The following is a 22,575-nucleotide window of genomic DNA, read 5'->3' as shown; positions in this document are numbered from 1 at the left end:
ATATTAAGACTGCATCTGAAGAGCTAGAATTATGTAATGTGTATGGCCCGAATGGGGATTACGGTTCAGTTTTAAACTCCCTGACTCGAACTGTTCTATTATCCTCTACACCCCGTAAGATTGTAGCAGGGGACTTCAATGCTGTGATGCAAACTCTGGAGGGCAGACGCAGTAATAGATTATCCTAACTAGTGTTGAGCGGCATAGGCCAAATTCGAATTCGCGAATATTCGCGAATATATGGACGAATATTCGTCATATATTCGCGAATATTCGCATATTCGTTATATGCAAGTTTTATTTTCGCACATGCGAACATTCGCGTATGCGAAAATTAACATATGTGAAAATTAACATACACAAAATTATCATACGCGGAAATTCGCATATGCGAAAATTAGTATATGCTAATTTTCGCATATGCGAATTTTCGCGCACCAGTCTCACACAGTAGTATTACAGCCTTCTTTACACCACACAAGCTGGAAGCAGAGAGGGGTGATCACTGTGATGTGTACTGTGAAGAAAAAAAAAAAAAAAAAAAAACGAATATTCGTAATTACGAATATATTGCGCTATATTCGCGAAATTCGCGAATTCGCGAATATGCGATATTCGCGAATAATATTCGAATTGCGAATATTCGCGAGCAACACTAATCCTAACCCCCTACCCTATGACCTGTTGCTACATCAGTGGGCGACTCAGGTGGGATTGGTTAAGTCCTGGAGGGCTTCTCACCCGGACGTCAGAGAATGTAGTCATTATTCTCATGCCCACGATTCATGGTCACGATTGGACTATAGTTTTGTTCCAGATGGGCTGCTCTTCAGGATTAGATAGGTCCACTTGGCTGATCTAGTTATATCTGACCATGCTCCCCTGGTTTTAGACTTTTTTGGCACAGTACCTAAAGGAACCGACTTCATATGGCGCTTCCCGAGGGGACTGGTGAGGGACGAAAAATTTTATTGAAAGGTTGGTGGTTGGAGTTTTTAGGGGACAATACAAATCATTTGTCCACACCCCAGTTATGCTGGGATGCAGCAAAAGCATTTTTACGGGCAGGATCCTGGGGCATACTTTTGCACTAAAGAAGCAGATAGCCTCTCAGCTTAAAGAGTTTAGTATTATATACTATATGTATATATATATATATATATATATATATATATATATATATTACAAAAAGCATATACAGCCTTTTTGTCTACCCCAACCGAAGCCAATAAACAGGCTTGTATTTTCCTCTGATATGTGGCTAGCCCGTAGGGATGACCTTAACCATTCCCATTTCAAAGCAACCCTGTTCCGTTTTGGGATTAAACCTGGGAGACTACTTGCAAGATATGTTAAGGGAGGTATAGCATCAACCCCTATAATTGCTCTTAGAGATTCTGGGGGTGCTTCATATAGAAACCCAAAGACTGTAAATATGACATTACAGAGCCCTTTTTGGGCCATTTACTCCTCACCTGACTCCCCCTTATGTCCTTCCCGAGACTGGCTGTCGAGTGTTGACCTCCTGGCCCTGAACCCTGAGGAACTAACTCTCCCAAATGCGCCTGTTACCAGGAAGGAGTTAGATTGGGTGGTGAAGTCCATAAACTCTGATAAAGCCCTGCAGCCGGATGACTTTACTGGAGATTTTTACAAGATTCTCCGGCAAGAAACAGCCCCGGTCCTCTTAGATCTTTTCAATTCTTACCTTCAGGGGGCAATCATACAAGGCTCTATGAATACTGCCTATATTAAGGTTCTCCCAAAACCTGGGAAAGACTTGTTGAGTCCAGATGGATATAGACCTATCTCCCTAATTAATATAGATCTAAAACTTATCTCCAGGATAATGGCGGATAGACTCTAGACTATTTTACCCTGTTTGATTTCCCCTTGCAGGTAGGCTTTGTCAAGGGCAGATCAGTGGTGGCTAAAATACGTAGGGTAAACGCAGTCTTGGCTGATATCAAGTTAAGACCCCATCTCCATAACACTGACGCAATCTTGTCCATAGATGCTGAAAAGGCATTCAATAACGTCTCCTGGGATTGGCTGTGGAGCGGGCTCCAACGGATGCATTTTTAGGGCCATTTTTTGCAATACTTACATGCCCTGTACTTCACGCCCCTTGCCAGGATACATACTCCAGGGTTCTTGTCTGACAGCTTCTCCCCACAAAAAGGCAGACATCAAGGGTAGCCGTTATTGCCCTTACTCTTCAACCTTGCCATTGAGCCCCTTTCCTGTTTCTTATCTACATCTCCAGATGCAACGGATGCATTTTTAGGGCCATTTTTTGCAATACTTACATGCCCTGTACTTCACGCCCCTTGCCAGGATACATACTCCAGGGTTCTTGTCTGACAGCTTCTCCCCACAAAAAGGCAGACATCAAGGGTAGCCGTTATTGCCCTTACTCTTCAACCTTGCCATTGAGCCCCTTTCCTGTTTCTTATCTACATCTCCAGATATTCGAGGAATATCGGTGGGAGGCACAAGGGTGTCCCACACATTATTTGCTGACGACCCTCTTTTTTTCTTAAAGGAGTATTCCAGGATAAAACTTTTTTTTATATATATCAATTGGCTCCAGATTTGTAAATTACTTCTATTAAAAAATTTTAATCCTTCCAACAATTATCAGCTGCTGAAGTTGAGTTGTTCTTTTCTATCTGGCAACAGTGCTCTCTGCTGACATCTCTGCTTGTCTCAGGAACTGCCCAGAGTAGAAAAGGTTTGCTATGGGGATTTGCTTCTACTCTGGACAGTTCCCGAGACAGGAGTCATCAGAGAGCACTTAGACAGAAAAGAACAACTCAACTTCAGCAGCTCATAAGTACTGAAAGGATTACAATTTTTTAATAGAAGTAATTCTCAAATCTGTTTAACTTTCTGGAGCCAGTTGATATATTAGAAACATTTTTTTTTTCTGGATAACCCCTTTAAGTGACCTGACCGCTGACCTAGCTAGACTACCTATGAGATTTTTTGCTAACCTTGGGATTTCGGGTCAATATAGAAAAGAGTGTACTGTTGGACCTTTCTCCTCCAGAGTGTGCCTTATCTATTGCTGATCTATCTTCACCTGTGAAAGTGACATGACACTCTCTGAAATATTTAGGCATATGGATCGGCCCAACTGCCCACTCTCTTTACACACTTAACTTCCCTCCTATATTTCAGAAAATATATTTGGGACTGAAGTGTTGGGTATCCTTGCCTTTACCACTGTTGGCCAGATGTCATTTAATAAAGCTGCTTAGCTTCTCTAAATTGTTATAGCCATCACAGAAAATCCCAGTTCTATTGAAGCTCTCGGATATTACCAGTCTAGCTTCAACTTTTACCAAATTTATTTGGGCCAACAAGCGCCCTCGCATAGCTCTGAAAAAATTGATATTACCTAAAGAAAAGGGTGGAGTAGGCTTTCCGGATATACGCCATTATAATTTAGCATGTCTCTATAGATACAGTGTGGATTGGCTACACGAGGGTAATTATTACTCTAATTATTCCCCGGAATCCAGCTTAGTCCACCCATGGACTTTAAGCGCTCTTCTTCACACATTGTATGGGGCCACACCATGTGCTCTCAAAAGGAATCCTCTCCTAAAAGACACAGCTGCGGCGTGGAAGTTGTGTAGACTGGTCATGCAACTCCCCGTCCTTCTTAGCAAACACATGCCCTTATAGTCACACCCCGAGTTGCCACAGGGCCATGAAAATTTATTATATGACAGCTAGAAACCGGCAGGGATAAACACAGTTGGTTCCTTGTTTCATGATACTGAAACAAGATACCTTCCTTTTATGGAACTATGCAGTAAATATTTTCTAGGGTCCAGTCACTTGCTCTCCTACTCACTATTGATGGGGTTTCTTAAGCCTCGTCTTACTGATCTGACGAGGGAGTGGGCAAGAACATCTTTTCATACTTTTGTGTTATCCGATGCTCCATGCCATTCCCTATTATACTTATATAGTCATGTTAAGAGGCGGGGAGGTGACCTGGTGGCATCTTTGTTCACATACTGGGTAAATTGGGGACTTCTGATTTAACAATATCTGTACTAATTGGTTGGGCTAAAGTCAGGAAAGCAGTGGTTAATGAGACCTGGAAAGGGAAAGACAATATAAGATACTCCACCATGCCAAATACGTTTTTTCATTTCCCCGCACTCCTGATCATCCTGATCGTATAAAACACTGTCCCAATTGTGAGGCCTGTAAAACAGACTTGCTACATGGCTTAGTGTCGTACCAACGGATGGAAAGGTTCTGGAGGGAACTTCTGACTTTGTTTCATGACAAACTAGGTGTTTCTCTGCCTTTTGATGCTCATTTTCTTTTGTTACACATTGAGCCAGACGGCATGACTGTTACATTATTACTCCATACTTTTCTTCTGGTAACTAAGCGTTGTCTATTATCCCATTGGTTGGTCCCCACTATCTAAAGTCCTCCAATCTTTGAAAAAATATATGTTTTTAAGAAGTGGAAAACCTTCATGTTCCATGAACTGACGAGGAAATATCTCAGGTGGTAACTTCCTTTCAAGATACTACCTGGTATCTAACGAGGAGCCTGGCAGGCTCTTTAGGTCACCTTCAGTTCCCAGGATAATGTAAATCTTCAAATGATAGTGGTGGGAGGCATGTGCTTTGAGTGCAGGGATCGCACCTTCCTATATAATTTTGTTTACTTCGGCGTCTTCAAATCTGCGGAAATATTGTAGGCTGAAGCCTTTATATGAGGTACCACGCGGGCAGTTATAGCTACATATATATATATATATCCACAATAAGGCGACCGCAACACACAGGCTTATTCAAATAAAAAGGTGATTCATTCCATGACAACGTTTCGGTGTCCTCACAACACCATTCTCAAGCAAGTCAATAGTGAACCAACAGGGTATATATAGGGGAACAGCCCCATACAGTGACAAATCATTACATCAATATTAAAAGTAATTAGTGCAAATTTCAATTATCAAGCGAAAATAAAAAGTGCAAGTGCATTATATTCTATAGGGACGTCATAGACTGTCCTAAAGTGCGATATGTGATATTAAAAACATACACCTTGTGTATAGATCATGAGAATGGACCGAGATACACTTAATGAGTTAATATACATTCATATACATAATAATATATACATATATAGAAACATGATAATGTAAATCTTCGAATGATAGTGGTGGGAGGCATGTGCTTTCAGTGCAGGGATCGCACCTCCCTATATAATTTTGTTTACTTTGTTGTCTTCAAATCTGCGGAATTATTGTAGGCTGAAGCCTTTATATGAGGTACCACTAGGGCAGTTATAGCTACAATGGACAATATATATATATATATATTTACATTTGCTCTTTAGGGTATTGCTGTTTTGGGATGGGGAGTGGGAGAGTAAGTGAATTTTGTTATGATATGTAATAGTACATGATATTATTACTGTATGCCTTTTACGAGTTTCAATGTTTGATATTTTTCTATTGTATGTACAGTATTTGTATACCTATTCTGGGAGAATGCCAGAGACTGTTTTACTTTATATATATTGAAAATTCAATAAAATGATGTAAAAAAATAAATAAAAAAAAAACTTATTAAAGGAACAGTGGAGCAGTTGCATATAGCAACTAATCAAATTCCAAAATTAATTTAACCCCGCATCATTTCGGGTCGGTCCCGGCGGCCATCAACGGCTGGGACCTGCAGCTAATAATGGACAACACCGATCATGGTGATGCCCGGTATTAACCCTTCAGGAAATAAAGTGTTAGTAAATGTGATTTAACCCCTTCCCTAATAAAAGTCTGAATCCCCCCCACCTTTTCCCATAAAAAAAAAAACTATGTAAACAAATATAAACATATGTGGTATCGCCGCGTGCATGAATGTCTGAACTATAAAAATATATTGTTAATTAAACTGCACGGTCAATGGCGTACACGTAAAAAAATTCCAAAGTCCAAAATAGAGTATTTTTGGTCACTTTTTATACCATGAAAAAATTAATAAAAAGTGATCAAAATGTCCGATCAAAACAAAAATGGTACCGATAAAAACTTCAGATTGTGGCACAAAAAATGTGCCCTCACACATTCCCATATGTGGAAAAATAAAAAAAGTTATAGGGGTCAGAATAGGACATTTTTTAAAGTATACATTTTCCTGCATGTAGTTATGATTTTTTCCAGGAGTAAGACAAAATCTAACCTATATAAGTAGGGTATCATTTTAACCATATGGACCTACAGAATAAAGATAAGATGTCATTTTTACCGAAAAATGCACTGCTTAGAAATGGAAGTCCCCAAAATTTACAAAATGGCGTTTTTTTTGTTGTTTTTGTTTTCAATTTTGTCGCACAATGATTTTTTTTGTTTTGCCATAGATTTTTGGGTAAAATGACTGATTTCATTACAAACTAGAATTGTTGGTGCAAAAAAAGCTATCATATGAATTTTTAGGTGGAAAATTTAAAAGGTTATGATTTTTTAAAGGTAAAAAAAAAAAATGAAAAAAGTCCTTAAGGGTTTAAAAAAAAGCATCTAAGAATATCTGGTAGGTTGCTATGGGCAATAGCTCCACTGTTCCTTTGCACAAAAGACTGTAAATATTAACTGATGGGTTAAACCTTTCCTCACATTTGAAGCATATGTAATCGAAAAACACAAAGGAAGCAATCAAAACTACAGTTTATGAGCCCTCAAATCACTCTATAGATGAAAAAAATTTAAATGTTTTTAGATTAGAATTAGAGGTTAGCAAATCGAACCAATAGAACCAAAGTTCGGTTCAGCTTGAAATTTGGGCTATTCAGTTTGGCAAAAGCTGCTAAAATAACATCAGGCACAAGGCAGAAAGGAGAAGATGGAAGGATCATCTGACCTTAAGGGCATTCCATTATACCTTTTAAACAGCTCTCTGAGCCAATCAGGAGGCAGTATAGGGTTCTGTTACATCCATTATAGAAATCTATGCACACAGCTTAAGCAACCATTTTAATAAAGCAGGTGTTAGGTGAAGATCTCTGTGAGGGACACTAAGCAGTAAATAACACAGAAGTATCACACAAAATAAATTATTGTAGTAAAGCAGCACTGCAGAGAGTGTTCTGCATCTGTTCTGACAGTGCAAAATATGTTTTAATTAAGTGTTTAGTGTGACAGTTTTTTGTTTTCCACCAATTGTAAAAAAAAGCTGTACATAGAGGGTCTTGTGTTATTTCTTTTACACTTTCTAGGATACCAATCATATTGCTATGCCTCAAAAGGGGAATCAGTTTTCACAGCTTGTAAAAAACAATAGCTTTTTCACTTTCCAGGCACAAAACCTGTTGCCACTCCTTTTTTATTCACCACCAAATATATATTCAAAAACAATGCAGCACTACTTCACCATTAGATGCCCGGTGCCAGCGCCCCGACTCGATCAAAGTCCATGTAATAGAAAACAATTTTGCAGCACTCCAAAATTAAAAAAAAAAAGTGTAAAAATGTATTTCTTCATGTCAAAATTTAAAGCAACGCCTCAGCTCCCCAATGGAGCTTTATTAAAGCCACCAAATATATATATTTTTTGTTATTTTTGTTATATATTTATTTTTAATACATTATATGGTAAAATTAAGACTGCCATTAAAAAGTACATATTGATTCACAAAAATAAGTTCTCTTATGGTTGTTGATTGTGGTGAGAAGGGGATAAAACCTTAGCGATGCATGTCATATATATCTATATATGCAGCACATGTGTCATCAGGGAATATGAAGCAAGCTTTAAGCAGCTAGGGTGCACCACTAATGCAGGACATCAGCCTAATTGCTGATGTCCTGCATTAGTGGTGCACCCTAGCACTTCACCCTTCAGATACCTTTCTTGATCATTGCTAATCATGACATTGCCAGTGGGTTCGGGGGTCTGATCAGGACCTCTACAGTGCAGTGTGGTAGTTCTGATCAGTTGAAATTTCAGTTGAAAGGCTTCTGCTTACTTGTGTGCCGGTCATTTTGGATCTTCTCAACAGGGTTGGGTCTTAAACAGAATGTACAAGGAGAGCTCTGATACTACTGATCAGTGTCTTGGTATGGCATACCACTGAATAATACTAGCAATTGAATGGCTACTAATAATAGTCCCCTATGGAGACTTAAAAAGTGTGAATAAAATAATAAAAATAAAAGTGATTAAAAATATAACTAAGCCCCTCCCCTAATTAAAATATAAATCATCCCCCCCCCTTCGCAATTTTGAAGTAAAAAATTGGAGACAGAAAAATAAATAATAAACCTGTTTAGTGTTGCCGCATTCGGGAAAAAAAACGTATATTGCATTGCACTTCATATATCAGAAAACAATTAATAAAAAGCGATCAAAACAACCCAGCTAAACAAAAATGAGGCCAGAATACGATAATTTTAAACATACTTAACTTAACGGGCACTTAACACAAGATTCCGTGAACATGTATGGTCCATAAGATCAGGTTGATTGAGCATATGCAGACAGCACACAATGGTGATGCGTCCGCATTGCGGTTTATGGGTCTGAAAACAGTAACCTGCCAAAATGGGTCAGATTCAGAGAAAGTACTCCGGGAAATTAAGGCCTGCTGGATCCTGAGGACTAATGCACAGGAGGCAGTTGGTCTTAATGACCGTATTGATATGGCTATGTTCCTTTAATTGTGTTTGGTTTTAAATGTATGTGACATTTTGTATATTTTAAACCTCTGCCTGTTATCCCCGCCCTGCTCCAGACGTCACCAGGAATAGGTGTATTTAGGTGTCGCACCTGAGCAGGAAAGGGAGGGTCTGTGGAAGTGCATTTTTGCGCGAAACAATTGGCACCCGGCAAAACACACTGGTGTCCGTGCGATCAGTGGCTTGATGTCCTGTGATTTTACCTGCACATGAAGAAATAAAGAAACTTCCCTCAGCGGTGAGTCGCCTTTCTTTTTCTTTCTTCACCTTTGGATTTAAACATACTTATGTTATTTTAAAAAAATAAAAAATTGTGTATCAATGTAATTCTATTGATCTATAGAATTAAGATAAGATATTTATTTTGTATAAACGAACCCCCAATGTTTGCAAATGTGTGGAATATTTTTTTTTATTTTTTTTGCGTAGATGGATAATTGGTCCATGGCTTTCAAATGTGAGGAGTAAAAATTTAAATGTAAAAATTTGTTGCATCCAGGGCTACTCCGGTAGAAAACAATTTTTTACAAATAAACTGGTGCCAGAACGTTAAACAGATTAGTAAATTTCTTCTATTTAAAAATCTTACTCCTGCCAGTACTTATTAGCTGCTGTATACTACAGAGGAAGTTCTTTTCTTTTTGAATTTCCATTCTGTCTGACCACAGTGCTCTCTGCTGACACTTCTGTCCATGTCAGGAACTGTTCAGAGCAGGATAGGTTTTTCTATGGGGATTTGCTTGTACTCTGGACAGTTCCTGATACGGACAGAGGAGTCAGCAGAGAGCACTGTGGTCAGACAGAAAGAAAACATAAAAAGAAAGGAACTTCTTGTGGAGCATACAGCAGCTCATAAGTACTGGAAGGATTAAGATTTGAATAGAAGTTATTTACAAATCTGTTTAACGTTCTGGAACCAGTTGATTTAAAAAAAAATGTTTTTCACAGGAGTATCCCTTTAAGATAACAACATTTATTCTGTAGAAACAAACCCCAAATTATTGCAAATTTGTGGAATCATTTTTCTTTTTTTTTTTCCTTTTTGGGTAGATGAATAATTGGGCCATGGCTTTTAAAGGTGAGGAGAAAAAAAATTAAATGTAAAATAAAAAATTAGCTGCATCCTTAACCCCTTAAGGAGCGGGGGTTTTTCCGTTTTTGCATTTTCGTTTTTTGCTCCTTGCCTTTAAAAAATCATAACTCTTTCAATTTTGCACCTAAAAATCCATATGATGGCTTATTTTTTGTGCCACCAATTCTACTTTGTAATGTACTTTGTCAGTCATTTTGGCCAAAAATCTACGGTGAAATGGAAAAAAAAATCATTGTGCGACAAAATTGAAAAAAAAAACGCCGTTTTGTAACTTTTGGGGGCTTCCGTTTCTACATAGTACATTTTTTGGTAAAAATTACACCTTATCTTTATTCTGTAGATCCATACGATTAAAATGATACCCTACTTATATAGGTTTGATTTTGTCGGACTTCTAGAAAAAATCATAACTACATGCAGGAAAATTAATACGTTTAAAATTGTCATCTTTTGACCCCTATAACTTTTTTATTTTTCCGTGTATGGGGTGGTATGAGGGCTCATTTTTTGCGCCGTGAGCTGAAGTTTTTAACGGTACCATTTTTACATTGATAGGACTTATTGATCGCTTTTTATTCATTTTTAAATGATATAAAAAGTGACCAAAAATGCACTATTTTGGACTTTGGAATTTTTTTTGCGCGCACGCCATTGACCGAGCAGTTTAATTAATGATATATTTTTATAAATCGGACATTTCTGCACGCGGTGATACCATATATGTTTATTTTTATTTTTATTTACACTGTGTTTTTTTTTTTTTATTGGAAAAGGGGGGGGATTCAAACTTTTAATAGGGGAGGAGTTAAATGATCTTTATTCACTTTTTTTTCCACTTTTTTTTTGCAGTGTTATAGGTCCCATAGGGACCTATAACACTGCACACACTGATCTTCATCATTGATCACTGTTTTCTCATAAGAAACCAGTGATCAACGATTCTGCCGCATGACTGCTCAGGCCTGGATCTCAGGCACTGAGCAGTCATTCGGCGATCGGACAGCGAGGAGGCAGGTAGGGGCCCTCCCGCTGTCCTGTCAGCTGTTTGGGATGCCGCGATTAGCCGCGGCTATCCCGAACAGCCCGACTGAGCTAGCCGGCCACTTTCACTTTCACTTTTAGCCGCGCCGCTCAGCTCTGAGCGCGCGGCCTAAGGGATTAATAGCGCGCGGCGCCGCGATCGGCGCTGCGCGCTATTAGAGGCGTGTCCCGGCTTCACTATGACGCCGGGCCCGCCGTGATATCAGGAGAGCAGGGCCAAGGGCGTACCTGTACGCCCTTGGTCCTTAAGGGGTTAAGCTGTGATTGGCTACTATGGGCAACAAAGAGAATCTTACCATGAGACAGCTTGAGAAGTTTCCGCTGATGTTTTTAGGCCTATTAATGACATTTTATTTACCCTTCTACCACTTTCACAATGTTCTCATTTAGATGAATAGAAATATAGCATTTTAAAATTACATAAGGAGGCACATTTCTACAATAATTTTTGGCTAAATAGCTGTAAATAGGCTTTAAGCTGTAAATAGTCTTGCTTTAACTTGTTAACCCTTTGAGGACCAAGGGATGTATTTGTCCCATGTTTTTAATTGCCTGATACAGGCAATTAAAAACATGGGACAAATACATCCCTTGGTCCTCAAAGAGTTAACATTGTGGTACTTTACAAGCATATTTCATTACCTTTAATTTGGGACTGAAAACCTATGCAAGTAACACATATTCTCTTTTAAGCACAGCCATGGGTAGTCAACAGTAGTTGACTGTTCATATACTTTGGCTTAGTAAATGTATTCAATTAAATATCAAAGCAAATATGTGAGGGAAAAACCACAATTTGACTAAGGCTCCCATATGTCTCAGTACTAGATTTGCTATTGAAACTTCTACCGCAGAATATGTAGTTTCCAAGAACATCAGGACTCGTCATTGCCCTCTATAGCAATAGGTTAATATCATGTAAAATAAGCTATTGTTACTCTTAATAATTACAAATAATTACAATCTTCCCTTTATATCAATGAATATATACAATGCATTTAGTACCTCATAATGACAAAGAGAAAATTGAATGGTAAAAATCTGTGCTAGTTTATTAAAAAGAAAAAAACCCTTTGCTTAGTACTTAATTGAAGCCCCTTTGGCAGGAATTATAGCCTCCAGTATTCTTGGTGATGATGACACAAGGTTTGTACACCTGGATTTGTGGATTTTCTGCCATTCTTCTCTGTAGATCCTCGCAGATTGGGTGAGGACTGTCGATGAACATTTGATATGTTATCGAGAATTGAGGTGGTTCTTTGTAGTGAGAGTCTCTTAAACAGAGTGGGAGAGATTAAATACTCAGGAATATTTCGGATCACTCCCTGGTTTATATCGAGCTTAAGACGAATAAGGGTTATCTAACAGGATTTTTGGGCTTAATTTATTGTATCACTTGTGATATTGAAAGTGAGAGTTGAAGGAGAAGTTAGAGGATAACTGGGGAACCGCATCAGCCTAAATAGCCTGGGCTATAGATCTGATTGGCAGCGCAAAAGAAATAGGAAAATGTGTTAAGGAAGAGGAATCACTCTTAGGGGACTAAGATACACCAGGAGATTAAGATGTGTAATAAACGGTTAAAGTAGAAGTGTCACATACAACCCTTTTTTTATATAATGCTCGCGTTGTCTGCAAATAAAATAATGGACCAGATTCACTTGCCTCAGCTCCCCCGGTTTCCCTGTATCTCCGTTCCTGCGTCGATGTCTTTCTTGGTCCAACTGCCACTCATCCTATTGCATGCCAAGGCGGGATATCGCTAGTGAAGGTATTAGAAACTGTCAGGAACCGGTCTGGTAAGCAGGTAGGATACGGGTAGTGGATCCTCTGTGTCAGTGAGGCGATGGCGTGGGCCGTACCAGGGGACCGGTTTAAAGAAGTTACTGGTTTTCACCAGAGCCCGCCGCAAGGCGGGATGGATTTGCTGCGGCGGTAACTCCCAGTTCGTATCCCCCGATAGTGGGGAGGACAAGGCGAAGGCAAGGTTGGACATAGCAAGAGGTCAAGGCAGGCGGCAATGGTTCGTAGTCGGGGCAACGGCAAAGGGTCTGGATACACAGGCTTGGGATACACACAAAACGCTTTCTCAAGGCACTAGGGCAACAAGATCCGGCGAGGACAGGAAGGGGAAGTGGGTTTATGTAGTGTTTGGTGGTAATACACTGATTGGGCCAGGCACCAATTAGTGGTGCACTGGCCCTTTAAATTTCATAGAGCCGGCGCGCGCGCGCCCAAGAGAGCGGACGGAGCCGAAGGAGGACGGGGCAGGTGAGCAGAACGGGATTCGACCCGCGGGCAGGCACGTCTCGCCGCGCGGATCATATCCCCGCCAGGGGAATCAAAGCAGCGCTCCCGGTCAGCGAGTCTGACCGGGGCGCTGCGAACAGGAGATAAACATCGCGAGCGCTCCGGGGGAGGAGAGGGACCCGGAGCGCTCGGCGTTACAGAAACATTGTTTAAAACTGAAATGTGGGAAAGGAAAGAAATAGGGCACTCACCGCTCCCGGACTGTATTCAAAATTCTTTATTCATCACTTGATAAAATACAGCATACGGACATCATTGCTGCAGCAGGACGGACAAACATAGAAAGCAGGGCTACGGTGCCGTTTCTCGCTGATATCGCTTCGACTGGCTCTCTGCATCATCACGTTCCCAGGTACGTATATATGCTCCACCTGGTAGCCATGGAGACGGTGTAAACTATAGCTACTTAAAGGGGACAGAGACCATATACTAAAACATACCTTAAAAACAAAATATAAGCAGCGGGGGAAAGTTACAATAGTGCATTCATTTCGTAAAGGTCATTGAGGCCAAGGGGCCCCATGGCCTCAAGCCGCAATATCCACCTAGCTTCTCTTTTTAGTAGGCATAGATCCTTATTCACACCGTCGTTTGCACGTTCAATCCTTTCAAGTGCGGTAAATTGAAAAGCGTCACCCTTACCTTCGTGGCATTCTCTAATATGGGTAATGAATCGGGTGGCGCCTATACCGGTCTTTATGGACCGAACGTGCTCACAGATTCTGTGAAATAAGGGTCTTTTTGTTTTACCTACATAGAATAAGTGACAGTTGCATACTAAGACATATACAGTATGTGTAGACCTGCATGTGATAAAATCTTCAATCTTAATATTATGCCCTCCTAAACAGATATCTTTAGCGCATGCATTTAATTTACAGAAAGAGCAAGATCCACATTTAAAATTGCCCTTCGGTCTGGAACCCGAAATCCAATCTTTTTTATTTTGTTCTAATATCCTTTTTTTTTTGTTGTTTTATGTATCCCCCAATTGTTATATTTTTTCTGTATGTAATAATTGGTTTATTTAAAACTGCCTCTTTTATATCATCATCTCTTTGTAAGATATACCAATTATTATGAATTGCATTCTTTATGATATTATTTAAAGGGGTATTATTAAATGAGAAAATGAATCTGTCACTTCTTTTATTCCTTTTATTATTTTTATTATTATTTTTTAATAATTCTCTCCTTGGGATTTTATCCACTTTCTTTCTTGCTTCCTCTACAACTTTTTTTTGGATACCCTCTCTGAAGTAGTCTTGTTTGAAGTTCATCAGTTTGTTTCTGGTGTGTATCTTCATTGTTGCTAACCCTTTTTAAACGGAGCATTTGGCTGAATGGGATCCTTTTTTTGACGGGAATGGGATGGGACGAGTTAAGATGTAGTATGGAATTTCTGGAGATCTCTTTCCTGTAACTGGAGGTTACAATGGTATTATCTCTTATATCTATTGCTACATCCAAAAAATCTAAATGGTCACCCCCACACAGAGAGGTAAATCTCATATTGACATCATTAATGTTATTAAGATGTTCTACAAAATTATTAAACTCAGTTTGGTCACCATCCCATACTATAAATAAATCGTCAACAAATCTTAAAAATAATTAAATTTTGCCTATAAAAGGATTTTTGGATGTAAATATAAAATTTCTTTCAAACACGGCGAGGAATAAATTAGCATATGAGCAAGATGTGGGCATGTCCATTGCTGTACCAGACAATTGTCTATACCATTCCCCGCCGTGTTCGAAAACATTATTTTCCAGAATAAATAATAAGGCATCAGATATGAAATCAATGAATGGAGGAGACTTGTTTGTATAGGATAAAATCTCTCTGACAGCCTGTACACCCGCACCATGTGGGATGCTAGTGTACAGGCTCTCAACATCAATGGAAGTCAATCTGTACCCGGGCTGCCAGTCAAATTCGGCTAGTACTGAGATCAAATCACCAGTATCTCTTAAATAAGATGGAACCGATTTAACAACGGGGAAATTAACCAATCAATGAAACATGATAAATATTCAGTAGGGGATCCAATTCCCGCAACTATGGGACATCCTGGGGGTTGTGTGACCGTCTTATGAATTTTCGGGAGTATGTACCACTTAGATTTTTAGGTTTTTTTTGGAATTAAACTCTCAGCTCTTTTTTGGGAGATTATACCTTTTTCAGTGTATGATCTTAATAAAAACTTTAATTTATCCATAATCTTAGGTATGGGATTTAACTTCAATTTTTCGTACAAAACTATATTCCCTAGCTAGTTGTTCACTTCAGTGTCGTGGTCTTTTTTACTCCAAACGACTATTGCACCGCCCTTGTCCGCTTTTGCAATAACAATATTTTCATCTTCTCCCAGTTTTTTTAAAGCATTTTTATAACCCTTTGGGATTCAAACATAAGAAAATGCAAGAACAGAAAAGAAAAATTTAAAAATCTACTGATTTTATGACCACCGAATCTGATAGTAGTTTATCGGATGAACAACCTACAACCTCAATGGAAAAAAAACCTATATCTGTAGCGATCCCTTTAGGAGAAGAAAAAGACGAGGCAGAGGGAGAAACAAAAATAAAAACAAGAAGGCGCACACCTCGGAAAAAAACCGTGACTTGGAGAAAATGAAAAATGAAAATGTTGTAGTTAATCTCACTGACACTCCTTTGCCTGATGTGGAGTTGACAGTTTTGAATCGAGGACTACATTTCGGACTTAGCGAGGACTTTAATTACATCGGGTTCCAAGAAGATTTGTATAAGGGGACACGTAAAATAATTCTAATTTTTTTTTTCACACAGGTGAAATCTAATAAAGAACAATTAAAAACAGAAGGTGATTCCCCATGTAGCAGAGGACCTTTGGGATTTTTTATTCCCAAAGAATTTGATCAGATAGACATAGAAGGTCTTTTGTCACTTATGGAACGTGCCGAAGTAGAGGTTAATGACACTAATGAAAATAATGATATATATTTTCAGGGAGGTAATCCATCGACTTTTTGCCCACCCTTGTCCCCTGGTAGTAATATTGACATCTTTATAAAAACAGTGGAAAAATATGTTAAAGCACTCATCTACCCGAAGGTAATAAATAATATATCCAATGAGGAAAAAAATGCTTTAAAAAAACTGGGAGAAGATGAAAATATTGTTATCACAAAAGCGGACAAGGGCGGTGCAATAGTCGTTTGGAGTAAAAAAAGACCACGACACTGAAGTGAACAACCAGCTAGGGAATATAGTTTTGTACGAAAAATTGAAGTCAAATCCCATACCTAAGATTATGGATAAATTAAAGTTTTTATTAAGATCATAAACTGAAAAAGGTATAATCTCCCAAAAAAGAGCTGAGAGCTTAATTCCAAAAAACAAATAAAAAACCTAAGTGGTACATACTCCCGAAAATTCATAAGACGGTCACACAACCCCCCGGGATAGTTGCGGGAATTGGATCCCCTACTGAATATTTATCATCTTTCATTGACTGGTTAATTTCCCCATTGTTAAAATAGGTTCCATCTTATTTAAGAGATCCTGGTGATTTGATCTCAGTACTAGCCGAATTTGACTGACAGCCCGGGTACAGATTGACTTCCATTGATGGTGAGAGCCTGTACACTCACATCCCACATGTTGCGGGTGTACAGGCTGTCAGAGAGATGTTATCCTATAAAAACAAGTCTCCTCCATTCATTAATTTCGTATCAGATGCCTTATTATTTATTCTGGAAAATAATGTTTTCGAACACGGCGGGGAATGGTACAGACAATTGTCTGGTACAGCAATGGACACGCCCACTTCTTGCTCATATGCTAATTTATTCCTCACCGTGTGCGAAAGAAATTTTATATTTACATCCAAAAATCCTTTCATAGGCAAAATTTTATAATTTTTAAGATTTGTTGACGATTTATTTATAGTATGGGATGGTGACCAAACTGAGTTTAATAATTTTGTAGAACATCTTAATAACATTAATGATGTCAATATGAGATTTATCTCTCTGTTTGGGGGTGACCATTTAGATTTTTTGGATGTAGCAATAGATATAAGAGATAATACCATTGTAACCTCCAGTTACAGGAAAGAGATCTCCAGAAATTCCATACTACATATTAACTCGTCCAGTCAAATGCTCCGTCTAAAAAGGGTTAACAACAATGAAGATACATACCAGAAACAAACTGATGAACTTCAAACAAGACTACTTCAGAGAGGGTATCCGAAAAAAGTTGTAGAGGAAGCAAGAAAAAAAGTGGATAAAATCCCAAGGAGAGAATTATTAAAAAATAATAATAAAAATAATGAAAGGAATAAAACAAGTGACAGATTCATTTTCTCGTTTAAGAATACCCCTTTAAATAATATCATAAAGAATGCAATTCATAATAATTGGTATATCTTACAAAGAGATGACGATATAAAAAAGGTAGTTTTAAATAAACCAATTATTACATATAGAAAAAATATAACAATTGGGGGATACATAAAACAACAAAAAAGAAGGATATTAGAACAAAATAAAAAAAGATTGGATTTCGGGTTCCAGACCGAAGGGCAATTTTAAATGTGGATCTTGCTCTTTCTGTAAATTAAATGCATGCGCGTAAAGATATCTGTTTAGGAGGGCATAATATTAAGATTGAAGATTTTATCACATGCAGGTCTGCACATACTGTATATGTCTTAGTATGCAACTGTCACTTTTTCTATGTAGGTAAAACAAAAAGACCCTTATTTCACAGAATCCGTGAGCACGTTCGGTCCATAAAGACCGGTATAGGCGCCACCCGATTCATTACCCATATTAGAGAATGCCACGAAGGTAAGGGTGACGCTCTTCAATTTACCGCACTTGAAAGGATTGAACGTGCAAACGATGGTGTGAATAAGGATCTATGCCTACTAAAAAGAGAATCTAGGTGGATATTGCGACTTGAGGCCATGGGGCCCCTTGGCCTCCATGACCGTTACGAAATGAATGCACTATTGTAACTTTCCCCCGCTGCTTATATTTTGTTTTTAAGGTATGTTTTAGTATATGGTCTCTGTCCCCTTTAAGTAGCTATAGTTTACACTGTCTCCATGGCTACCAGGTGGAGCATATATACGTACGTGATGATGCAGAGGGCCAGTCGAAGCGCTATCAGCGCGAAACAGCAGCGTAGCCCCGCACAGGTAGCCCTGCTTTCTATGTTTGTCCGTCCTGCTGCGGCAATGATATCCGTATGCTGTATTTTATCAAGTGATGAATAAAGAATTTTGAATACAGTCCGGGAGCGGTGAGTGCCCTATTTCTTTCCTTTCGCACATTTTGGATTTGGACTCGGAATGTTTTCCACATAGTGAGCACCACAGAGTTACCAGATTGTTGGATGTGTTATCGTCTTAGTAGACTTTTGCTAAACTTTGTGTATGAGCGATTCTCCGTAATAGTGAGGTGTTTACACAGAGCAGAGCAGTGCCCAGAAAGCTCCTTTGTGTCATTGTTTAAAACTGGATCTCTCCCTTGCACAATGTGGGAAGCAACACTAAGGCTAAGTTTCCGCTTGGTTTTTTTTCTGGCAGTTTTTGGAGATCTGCCACTGCAGTTTTTGAGCCAAAGTCATAAGTGGATCCATAAGAGAGGAGTAGTGTAAGTTCTTCCTTTATATGTCCTATTCCTTTTGAATACATTTCGAGCTTTAGCTCAAAAACTGCCAGAGAAAAAAACAAGTGGAAACTTAGCCTTATCCTTTTTACAAATCCTTGAAAGGGTGTGGCAGATACTGGATGATTCAGACCATCTCTTTACTTAACATTTACTTCAAGGCTTCTTGTAAATCAATTGATCCTTCTGATTTCAGACCTGGTCTATCAAGAACAGAATGGTTTTATACGAGGTAGGGTGTTAAGGTACAATGTGTTAAGAGGATTTCATGATATTTAGATTTGGACAGGGTGGGCTCCAGCTTCATAATGTCATTAAATGCTGTTAAAGTGGGAGTTCCTCTGGGCGACAATGAGAAAAGTTGGAGAGGGATATATTCAAATGGTTAGAATAATGTACACTAATTTACGGTTTTGATTAATGGGGAAAACACTAAAACGTACTTTAAAAGTGTTAAAAAGTACAAGGCAGGGATGTTCTCGCTCTCCCTGCTCTTTACCCTGATAGTGGAGCCTTTGGCAGCTTGGATTTATAAGAATCCAAGGATAAGGGTGTTTGGAGCAAGGGAGAGATGGAACAAAATCTCTTTATTTACAGATGACATGCTGTGTTTTATTGATAACATGGAGGAAAATATTGAATATAAAATAGATAAAATTAATTAATATGGGAAGTGATCGGTCCTAAAAAAATTGGTAGAGATCTATAGTGATGCAGGGCCCTGGGTAAGGAGGCCTAAAGAAGTACCTGTTATAAAGAAATTTCTGTGGCAGGAGGGCTTTTGAGTACTTAGGTTTTAAAATCTCTAATACAAGCTCTGAACGTGGTACTCCAGCCTTATTACATCTTATCCCCTATCCAAAGGGTGCCATTTACTTGGCACCCTTCAGTCTTTTCATACAGGAAGGCTTGGGGGGCATTCAGATGCCAGAGGGGACTACTGCTCATTTTCTAACTGCATAGATGTTGGAGTTGATATTGACTATAGCATCAGAGGGGTTAATCGTGCCCACTGTTGGCAGATGTCAGCTGTAATACACAGCATGCACCTACCTTAAATGGAGCATGTACAGCTGCTAAACTTTCTTCTTATACCCCTCCCAATATCACAAAGATATTGCACTGTACATGTAATGTCAGGATAACATAAAAACGTTCTATAATTGTTTTACTACAACAGACTTGGCAGGAGAACTGCTAGCTCCTTTTAACCCCTTAAGGACCGGAGGTTTTTCCGTTTTTGCATTTTCGTTTTTTGCTCCTTGCCTTTAAAAAATCATAACTCTTTCAAATTTACACCTAAAAATCCATATGATGGCTTATTTTTTGCGCCACCAATTCTACTTTGTAATGACGTTAGTCATTTTGCCCAAAAATCTATGGTGAAGCGGGAAAAAAAATCATTGTGCGACAAAATTGAAAAAAAAAACGCTGTTTTGTAACTTTTGGGGGCTTCCGTTTCTACGTAGTACATTTTTCGGTAAAAATGACACCTGATATGTATTCTGTAGGTCCATACGATTAAAATGATACCCTACTTATATAGGTTTGATTTTGTCGGACTTCTGGAAAAAATCATAACTACATGCAGGAAAATTAATACGTTTAAAATTGTCATCTTCTGACCCCTATAACTTTTTTATTTTTCCGTGTATGGGGCGGTATGAGCGCTCATTTTTTGCGCCGTGATCTGAAGTTTTTAACGGTACCATTTTTGCATTGATAGGACTTATTGATCACTTTTTATTCATTTTTAAATGATATAAAAAGTGACCAAAAATGCACTATTTTGGACTTTGGAATTTTTTTGCGCGCACGCCATTGACCGAGCGGTTTAATTAATGATATATTTTTATAATTCGGACATTTCCGCACGCGGTGATACCACATATGTTTATTTTTATTTTTATTTACACTGTGTTTTTTTTTTTATTGGAAAAGGGGGGTGATTCAAACTTTTAATAGGGGAGGAGTTAAATGATGTTTATTCACTTTTTTTTTTCACTTTTTTTTTGCAGTGTTATAGGTCCCATAGGGACCTATAACACTGCACACACTGATCTTCTATGTTGATCACTGGTTTCTCATAAGAAACCAGTGATCAACGATTCTGCCGGATGACTGCTCATGCCTGGATCTCAGGCACTGAGCAGTCATTCGGCGATCGGACAGCGAGGAGGCAGGTAGGGGCCCTCCCGCTGTCCTGTCAGCTGTTCGGGATGCCGCGATTAGCCGCGGCTATCCCGAACAGCCCGACTGAGCAAGCCGGGAACTTTCACTTTCACTTTTAGCCGCGCGGCTCAGCTTTGAGCGCGCGGCTAAAGGGTTAATAGCGCGCGGCGCCGCGATCGGCGCTGCGCGCTATTAGAGGCGGGTCCCGGCTTCACTATGACGCCGGGCCCGCCATGATATGACGCGGGGTTACTGTGTAACCCCGCGTTATATCAGAAGAGCAGGACCAAGGACGTACCGGTACGTCCTTGGTCCTTAAGGGGTTAAATGTCATCCTAGTGATATAAACTTCATTCCTGTATATGTATATTAATAAAAAATGTAACCATTCCTGTTATGTTACTTGTAAATTATACCATTTGGCTTTTACTGTAGAACTGTGAAATAAGCATCTGCTTCTGTCTCATTCAGAGCAGGAAACCTGAAGAAACCAATAGTGAAGGCCGTAATCTAGTCAGCTGTCTGTAAACACAGCCATGTCCATATGTATGCTGCTTGGAAAATTCCCTCAACCTCAGTATCACCTCCCAAACTCTGGGCAAATTGGCATTGGTTCTTACTTTTCTAACCTTTTAAGTAGAATATGTTAATAAATGAGTCATGTCCAGAGCAACTTTGAAGCCTTGCCTGAATGCTGAAATAAGACAGTGATAAATCAGCCCCAGTTTTTTCATCCTGCTATGTACATATGCGGTGTCCCAGTACGGGATATGGTCCTTCTGTCCTGTCAGGTTGAGTCCCTGTCTTTCCCCGGGGCTCTCCTGCAGTATCTCCCACTGTGTATATAGGTTTCACATAAAGGGTTTTCACATAATGAGTAAAGGATCTTTATTGTTTGTCACATGAATATATTTGTACTACATGATTGTGTTAAAGTCACATGTTTAAGTCATATGATTGTTACCCAGAGAACCCAGTGACCAGGTGACTTCCCAAGTAACCTATGGGCTCCTTGCACAGCCCCCCTATATAAGATAGGGAGGAGCTGCATTCGCTCTCTTTTCTCTTATGTCTTGTGATTTTCTTCCTGCTGAGGTCCAGTGCAGTTCAGACGACTCGGTGTGTGTGTCCAGAGCATTGGAGGCCTCAAGCCTAAAGTCTGCAGCCACCTGTCAGTTGCAAGTAAGCTAAAGTCATCTAACTGTCAGTTATCAAGTCAGTCAAGTCAAGTCTACTGTCTATTCAAGGTGGCCTGCATTATAGTCAGTCTACCTACTGCAAGTCCCAGCAAGCCTGCAAGGTCTCTCTGTGTCACTGGCCACCTCTCTGGGATGCTGGCTGAACTGTATAGAGTGTACCACCTGTCTAAGCTCAGTAAAAGCTACCATTACCCTTAACCTGGCCTTGGACTCATTATTGCCCCTGCCTGACCTAGGATTAGCAGTACTACCTTCGGGTGTTTATATAGGAAAACCACGGCCTGGCAAAACTATCATGAAGGGGTTAATGCCATCTGCCCCTTACACCTCACCTCACACCCCGTGGCTCACCACACAAATAAAAAATAAAAAAATAAAGGA

The 22,575-nt window shown here is 39.3% G+C and overlaps 1 long non-coding RNA gene across 1 annotated transcript in view; it reads left to right on the top strand.

The window, feature by feature from the left end:
- LOC130303366 (uncharacterized) overlaps positions 1–22,375 on the top strand; it is a 32,878-nt gene extending 10,503 nt beyond the window's left edge. The window contains exons 2-3 of the long non-coding RNA XR_008853453.1: positions 8,770–8,951; positions 21,467–22,375. This is a non-coding gene — a long non-coding RNA (uncharacterized LOC130303366). The remainder of the gene's footprint in view (positions 1–8,769; positions 8,952–21,466) is intronic.
- Positions 22,376–22,575: the final 200 nt, after the last annotated feature.

Source organism: Hyla sarda, chromosome 1, assembly GCF_029499605.1.
Source record: "Hyla sarda isolate aHylSar1 chromosome 1, aHylSar1.hap1, whole genome shotgun sequence".
NCBI lineage: Eukaryota > Metazoa > Chordata > Amphibia > Anura > Hylidae > Hyla > Hyla sarda.
The sequence above is the reverse complement of the archived record's forward strand: the minus strand, read 5'-3'. Positions and strand labels throughout refer to the sequence as shown.